Below are 6,739 nucleotides of genomic sequence, written 5' to 3'. Positions count from 1 at the left end.
GGGCCCACCCGGACAAGCCTGGCGGTCCGCCTGGGGCGTCCGTTGAGGAGGGGGTACTGTGGTGGTTGGAGTCCGGCTGGCTGTGAGTTCCTGTTTTCTTTTCCTCATGTTTTGCTGTCAGTTTGTGTTGCCTCTGTTTCTCTCTGTGTTCCCCCCCTCCCTTCCTGTCTGTGCCAGCCAGCTGATTGCGCACACCTGCTCGCCTCCTCACTACCGCTCTTCCCACCATACACACCTGCCGCCATCAACTCCAATCAAGCCCAGTATATAAACCCGGATTGACTCACCACCTTCGCTTGATCGTTGCTCCTGCCTACTTGGTGACACGCAGCGTCTCAAGCTTCTGCAAATTCCCTGAGTGTTCTTCTGCTTGTATCTTTGTAATCCGTTTTCTGTCTTTTTGTTTCAGCCATTGCCTTCCTCGTCACTCTGCCTCCAGTCAGCTGGCTCCTCCATCCAGTTCCCCCTCACGGTTTCCTGCACCAGCCTGCCTCAGCCCTCGCCTCTCCGCGCTCCAGTACTTCCCTGTCGAGTTCTCAGACCCGGTCTCCCCGTGCCTCTGTTCCCGGTTCCAGCCCCCGTGCCTGTGCTCCCCTCTCTGGCATCCACCTCCCCACTTCCCCATTCACTTTCCCACTTTTCCTAATAAAGTGATTTGTGCTGAGTTCTGCATTTGGGTCCGTTCTGTCCTAACCGTAACAGTTTTAAGTTTTCAACAATATACAGATCAACAACACTGCCCGACAGTTTCAATCAATACTCGGCCACAGAACATGTTCATTGACAACGTCATCTGTCATGTAAAACAAGACTCAAGTTATTTCCTTACTTTAGTGTGATGATTCATGTTAAAAACATGTTTAACAAAAATAAATAAATCCCATTAATAGCCCTAAAGCATTATTGGCCATAACAAGAGAAAACCATGAGGGAAAAAACAACTTGACAACAGTAACAAGCTATTATAGAAATAGAACTGCGCCTGCAGCTTCTGTAGCGGGTTATGAATTGATTATTTTAATCCATATATCTCATATAACGACATAATACAATACAGGCAGAGTAGCCACATACCTTACTTGTTATCCTCTGGCGGTCCTACACAATTAAACTCAGCAGAAGAAGTGACCGGATACTTTAGCACTGGTTGAGTTGCGGGCTCATCCACGTAAGACCGATCCACAGGGCTATATCCATAGGGCCTATATCATCCACTCGCGAAGCAGAGACAAAGGCTATAGCACCGGCGCTGGTCGCGCTAACCGCGCTGGTCGCGCTAACCGCGCTGGCCGCGCTAGCATCCTGCGGTGGCCGAGACAAAGATGTGCTCGGCGTTGTGGATCTCAGCTCTCCTTCATCTCCTGGTTGCAGCGATGACTCTGAGACCGTTCGTGCACGTTTACGGTACCTAAACAGCGACTGTTGCAACCTTGTCCTTTACTGGAAATGATTTTCACACTCTCAGATCACTGGGAGCTAGCCTAGCATACCTACAAGCTACATCCGATCCGAACCTCACTGTCTGCTGAACTTGCGCAGAAACATAAAAATAGACACGACCAGTTTTTTTAAATTGTTTTTGAAAACTAAACATTTAGACAATTTTAGCACAAATTATGAGATTATTTGCCGATTTTTAATAATTCTTCACCAAATTATAATATATTAATTAATTAATGTTTTTTGAGGAAATGTTTTGGGTGGGCCTGTTGAAAAGTGGGTGGGCCTAGGCCCGTCAGGCCCACCCATAACGCCGTGCCTGGCACAGGCAGTGAGTGCTTCAAGAAATGTGGCAGTTTTCTTGGCTTTCTGCTGTCTTTTCCCTGAAGAGGCCCAGACCCAACCCTGCCATCTGCTGGCTCCATCCAGGTGAACAAAAACTCATACCGGCAGATGACCTAAAGCACCCTGCATTCCCACTGTGAGAAAAAGACATGAGACATATTCATCGTCCAGCACCTTTGCTCTTTTGTTCTTTATTTCCTCCAGGTTATGATTTTAAAAACATGACACTTGTATGACCAATAACAAGTGCTCTTAAATAATCTTGTCATAAAAAAGCTTCATTTATGGAGGAAAGAGAGAGAGGAGGGAAAAACAGTGTGTGTGGAGGAGAGAAAGAAGTGTGGGGAGGGTTGTTGGAGGGGGTTTCAATGCTTCGGAGAGGTGCCTCATTTTCCAGCACCATCTGTTCTTGGTTCTGCGAGCTGGAAGCCTTGTTTGTGTCAAACACCTCCCACATGCTCCAAGCAGCCAGACACCAACAGCAAGGACTTCATCACCTGTTTCAAACAACTGCACAATGTGACCCGCTGCATCCGTTAACTACTAATCACACTGTGTTTGATGATGTTGTTAACCCGCTGGTTGAGAGGTTCCTTCCCTCAGGATCCTTACAAAAGTTCCAACCAGCCCTAAACTACTGCTAATCTGTATTTTGAAAGAGGACAACAATGAAAAGGTTGGAGGAAGAGAAAAGGAGGACCTGACTGCACCTGGAGGCTGGAGTCGACCCTGCTTCCCCCCAGGAGGACAGAGAGATAGAAGGAAGACAGAGGCAAATGAACAAGGCCACGCTCCTCCATTTCAATCAGCTGCTGCCGTCTCACATGGCAGCAGAGCATCCGGAGGGGAGGTGCCGTCATGAATCCTAATTGCTCCCTTTTCACCATATTGCAGGGTGTTTCTATGCAAATCTGTCCAGAGAGGTATCTAGTTTATGCAAGGCCAACTGTATGAACTGAAATGTGAACAGGAATCTCACTCAGACAAAAGCCTTGTTGGGGAGATGCTGGTATTATAATTCATTTGGATAAATTATTCATTTTGCACATGGCTCTCCTGAGTGCAGGACAGAGCGCAGTTTGACACACATTGCTAATGTTTTGACATGTATGTATTCCACTGCATCGATGGGCACTGGCCTCAAGTTAAGATATATGGCTTTAATAAGAGTGACGAAGATGCAAAATAATGAGATGTCTGGGAGAAGAGCGCAGGGGTGTCTGCGGAGAAACAGAGAGAAATGATAACATTATTCTTCAGCATGTGGACTTATGTGCCACATTTGTATGCCTTTATGAATACCCAGTGATGCAAATTTGCAACTCCTATATGTGTTAAGGATTTGTAAAACTATAACTGTGTCAATCTTTAAATTTGTTCATAGTCAACCTGAGTGGCCAATAGGGACAGTGTGCTGACATGACAAAATATTATATGTTTAATATGAATCACTATTTTATTTCTACAGCAGCCCAACATGCACTCAGGGATCAATAAAAGTCATGATCATTTTAAAACAGTCTTGGACTTCTGCCAGAGTATTATTTCACTTCAGAAACTGCAATGTGTGACAACCGATGGCCTTACTAACATGGGTATTGAAAGTCAGATCATAAGTCAGTCACATATTGAACAAACACAGTTATTTTTCTGTTGTTCTAGGTTGAGTTGGTATTCTTGGGGCTGCAGAGTTTGGGTTTGGAGCCATATACTCCAGTATGACCATAAAGCTGAAGTTGTTCTTGTTGGTTGTACCCTTTTGTCCACTTTTGTTTACACTTGATCTTGAGCCTCTCGCATTGGGTGTCACTTGTGGTCACCCGCTCCATTGTTATGGTCTTTAAATACAAAATTCCCTCTTTGTTTGTGTTTCCACATTGTGGTTGGTACATGCATAGGGAGTTTTGTGCCAAAAAGACGGTTACTTTGGAAGGTTAATTTGTCTAACTTAGACTGCTGAAGCCTCATATTAGCTTTGGCTGAACTTAAGAATGCATTTTTGCTCAGAACGAGGACGCAGTTTGACCTCCATCTCTTCCAGTAAAACTGTCAAAGGGATCTTTTCATGGCCAGTATGGAGGAGAGGAACAATTGCAACAATCAACTTTTTAATGTATACATATGGGCATGTAAGTATTGTTTTAAAATATAAAAAGACTAAAAAAAAAGTAATTTATTAAGCAAAAATGTCAAAATATACACTGTTGAGTACTATAGAGTAGCACTGCTATCTCTATTTTGAAATAATCCAGAATCTGTCTTCTCTTATTGTCTGTACAGTTGCATCCATTAAAAAAAGATTATTGACTAACACCACAAGCAGGATGTGCTGATTGATGACCAACCACATCTCATAGATCAAACATTACTGCTCTTGTGAGACCAACGGCATACAACTCCATATGCATTGTGCTAATCAATACAAGTTGTGAGAAGAATACAATGAAGCCCATCTCCATCCCCGCCCTCACAACATACATACCCATACACACAAATGCACTCTGACACAGGGCTGTTATTACAGACCCGTCCGTCACAAATGACCATAATCTATACTGTGCTCCCAATGGCTCTCCTGGGAAGCTCCCCTCATTTCATTTTTCATCTCATCCTCTTTCACTTTATTTCCAGTAATTCAAACCCACTAAATCCAAATATGAGCTAGACACGGAGCCGTGCTGTTTTGACAAGTTAAATGACTAAAGGCAATGATGTGCTTCCCAGTTGCCAGTCTGTAAGCAGCACACGTAGCCAGCCACCGCCTCGCTGTGTGCTTGTGTTTGTGGACGTGCATGCTTTTTCCACGTGCACAGTCCTCCCTATTTCTGCAGCCAGCCGACCCTCTGCAGCATCTTTTTGAGGTGAAATTGAAATGGATTGTGTAGCTCAATATTTTATTGACATCAACTTCACAGAATGTTGCCACAGTGACACCGGGGATAATTATTTCACCACAGATTTCTTCCTCTACGCATTGCTCTCTCCCTCTCTCTTTCTGCCTTCCTCCAAGCCCTTCCATTCCTGTAGAGAATTAGTTCTGCATAAATTACCCCGTGGAATATTGAATCAGTCTCCAGCCACCAAAGGCGAGTCTGTGTGGCTGATTACTGAGCAGTGCACACAACATGCACTGCAGACAAACACACACACAGAGCAAGAGGGAGAGGGGCCTCTAAGCGAGGAGCTGACACCATTGCAGAAAACATGGTAAGAGGAGGAGAAGGAGAAGGAGGGGTTAGGAAAGGGGATCAGCCAATATGGATATGGAGCAAAAGCTGTATTAGCCACCCTAGCTACACACTATCTGCTCATTACTTAGTCATTAGCAGGGGCAAGGTATTAAAGGAGGGAGGGATCAATCAATTGTCATGGGTCAATGTTTTGCAGCCCCATTATGAACCTTGGGTGGCTCTGTAAATTAAGCACAGCAATTACTCATGTTAATTACACAAAGATGGTGGTCACATTGATCTACAAATACGTTTTGCATAATGTAAATGGTATGATGAGTAAACACTGGGTTGCACTTGAGTATTGAAACTGACGCCCCACACTGATCAGATGAAAGAAGGAGAGAGGAGCACTTCTCTCGGCTCTGAGGGAATTCTAATCATTTACTTACTCTGTAGTGTTGTGCTGAAACCATTCGTTAATTGATTAGCCAGTTAAAAGAAAAATAATTTTGATTATTGATTAATAATGTATCATTCCAGCTTCCCAAATGTGAGGATTAGCCTTTTTCACTGTAAATTGAATTCTTTTAGATTTGAAACAAAACAAGCCATTTGAAGACATCAAATTGGGCTCTGGGAACTTGCGATAGACATTTCCTACTATTTTCTGGCTTAATAGACTAAATGAGTCAATTAATTTAAATAATCATAGCTACAACTACTGATTAATCTCCAGATTTGGTAGACATTGGCAATTATCTGGTCATCACATACCCTGAGGGCTTCAGTACATACAACTGAGCAAAGGTGAATTGTGCATATAATCTGAGAACATTTCTCAGAATTTTAATCTTATTTAGTTATTATTTAGTATTGAGCAGGGAGAGTGACCAAATCACTGGCTCCCCAGTCAGTGATTGTGAGTGAGACTAGAGTGAGACTAGAGGAAAACTACCTCCGAGCAGTCTGATATTCAATTCCTCCACAGGGAGTACAGTGTGTGTGTGTGTGTGTGTGTGTGTGTGTGTGTGTGTGTGTGTGTGTGTGTGTGTGTGTGTGTGTGTGTGTGTGTGTGTGTGTGTGTGTGTGTGTGTGTGTGTGTGTGTGTTTTTGATTGGGATTGGATCATTGGCCCACTGTATTTGATACAGAGGCACTTTGAGGGAGGAACACTGAGATGCCTCTCAAGCTGAAAAACATTGTTAGCAGCAGTCCCTCAAGTGATTATGAAGATGATTTATTATGCTCTTATATTTGCACAGAGTGATACATCTGTATATCCCAAGATGACCCCCAGATGTAAAGATTTAAAGAGACCAAGCTCTTCAGGGATACATTCGAGAGGCAAATTTAGAAAGCCCAGACTATGTTGAACACTATATTAGAGGTTTGATTAGAGGCCCTTCACGATGCAAGTGGCAGCAGAATTAGAAAATGGAAAATCAGATTCCGCCATGCAATTTTCACTGTCGGTGGTTATCAGTTGACAGAACAATTAATCAGCACAAGCACATTGTGAAAGGAAATCCTCATCAGGAAGTCATCAGTCGCCATCTGCGCTTCCACGTCAATGCATCAAACAACACAGGTAGGTTATCTCTCTTAGTCTCTGCACCTCCTGTCTCAACATTTCCAGCTGTTGGAATGTGGTGCCATCTAGAGGCAGGACAACAGTGATGTCTTTTGAATGAGTCGAAATTCCTTAGGAAGCAAACATCATTATCCTATTCATGCCACTTCATCACTGAATAAATGCAAATAGTATAAGCAAAAAAAGGGAC

The 6,739-nt window shown here is 43.5% G+C and overlaps 1 long non-coding RNA gene across 1 annotated transcript; it reads left to right on the top strand.

Annotated features, from left to right (window-relative positions):
• Window positions 1–282: 282 nt before the first annotated feature.
• On the top strand, window positions 283–664 carry LOC114548726 (uncharacterized). Its single transcript, XR_003691399.1, has 2 exons — window positions 283–320; window positions 410–664. It is a non-coding gene; the product is annotated as an uncharacterized LOC114548726 (long non-coding RNA).
• Window positions 665–6,739: the final 6,075 nt, after the last annotated feature.

This window comes from Perca flavescens, chromosome 21 (genome assembly GCF_004354835.1).
Source record: "Perca flavescens isolate YP-PL-M2 chromosome 21, PFLA_1.0, whole genome shotgun sequence".
Taxonomy (NCBI): Eukaryota; Metazoa; Chordata; class Actinopteri; order Perciformes; family Percidae; genus Perca; species Perca flavescens.
The sequence above is the reverse complement of the archived record's forward strand: the minus strand, read 5'-3'. Positions and strand labels throughout refer to the sequence as shown.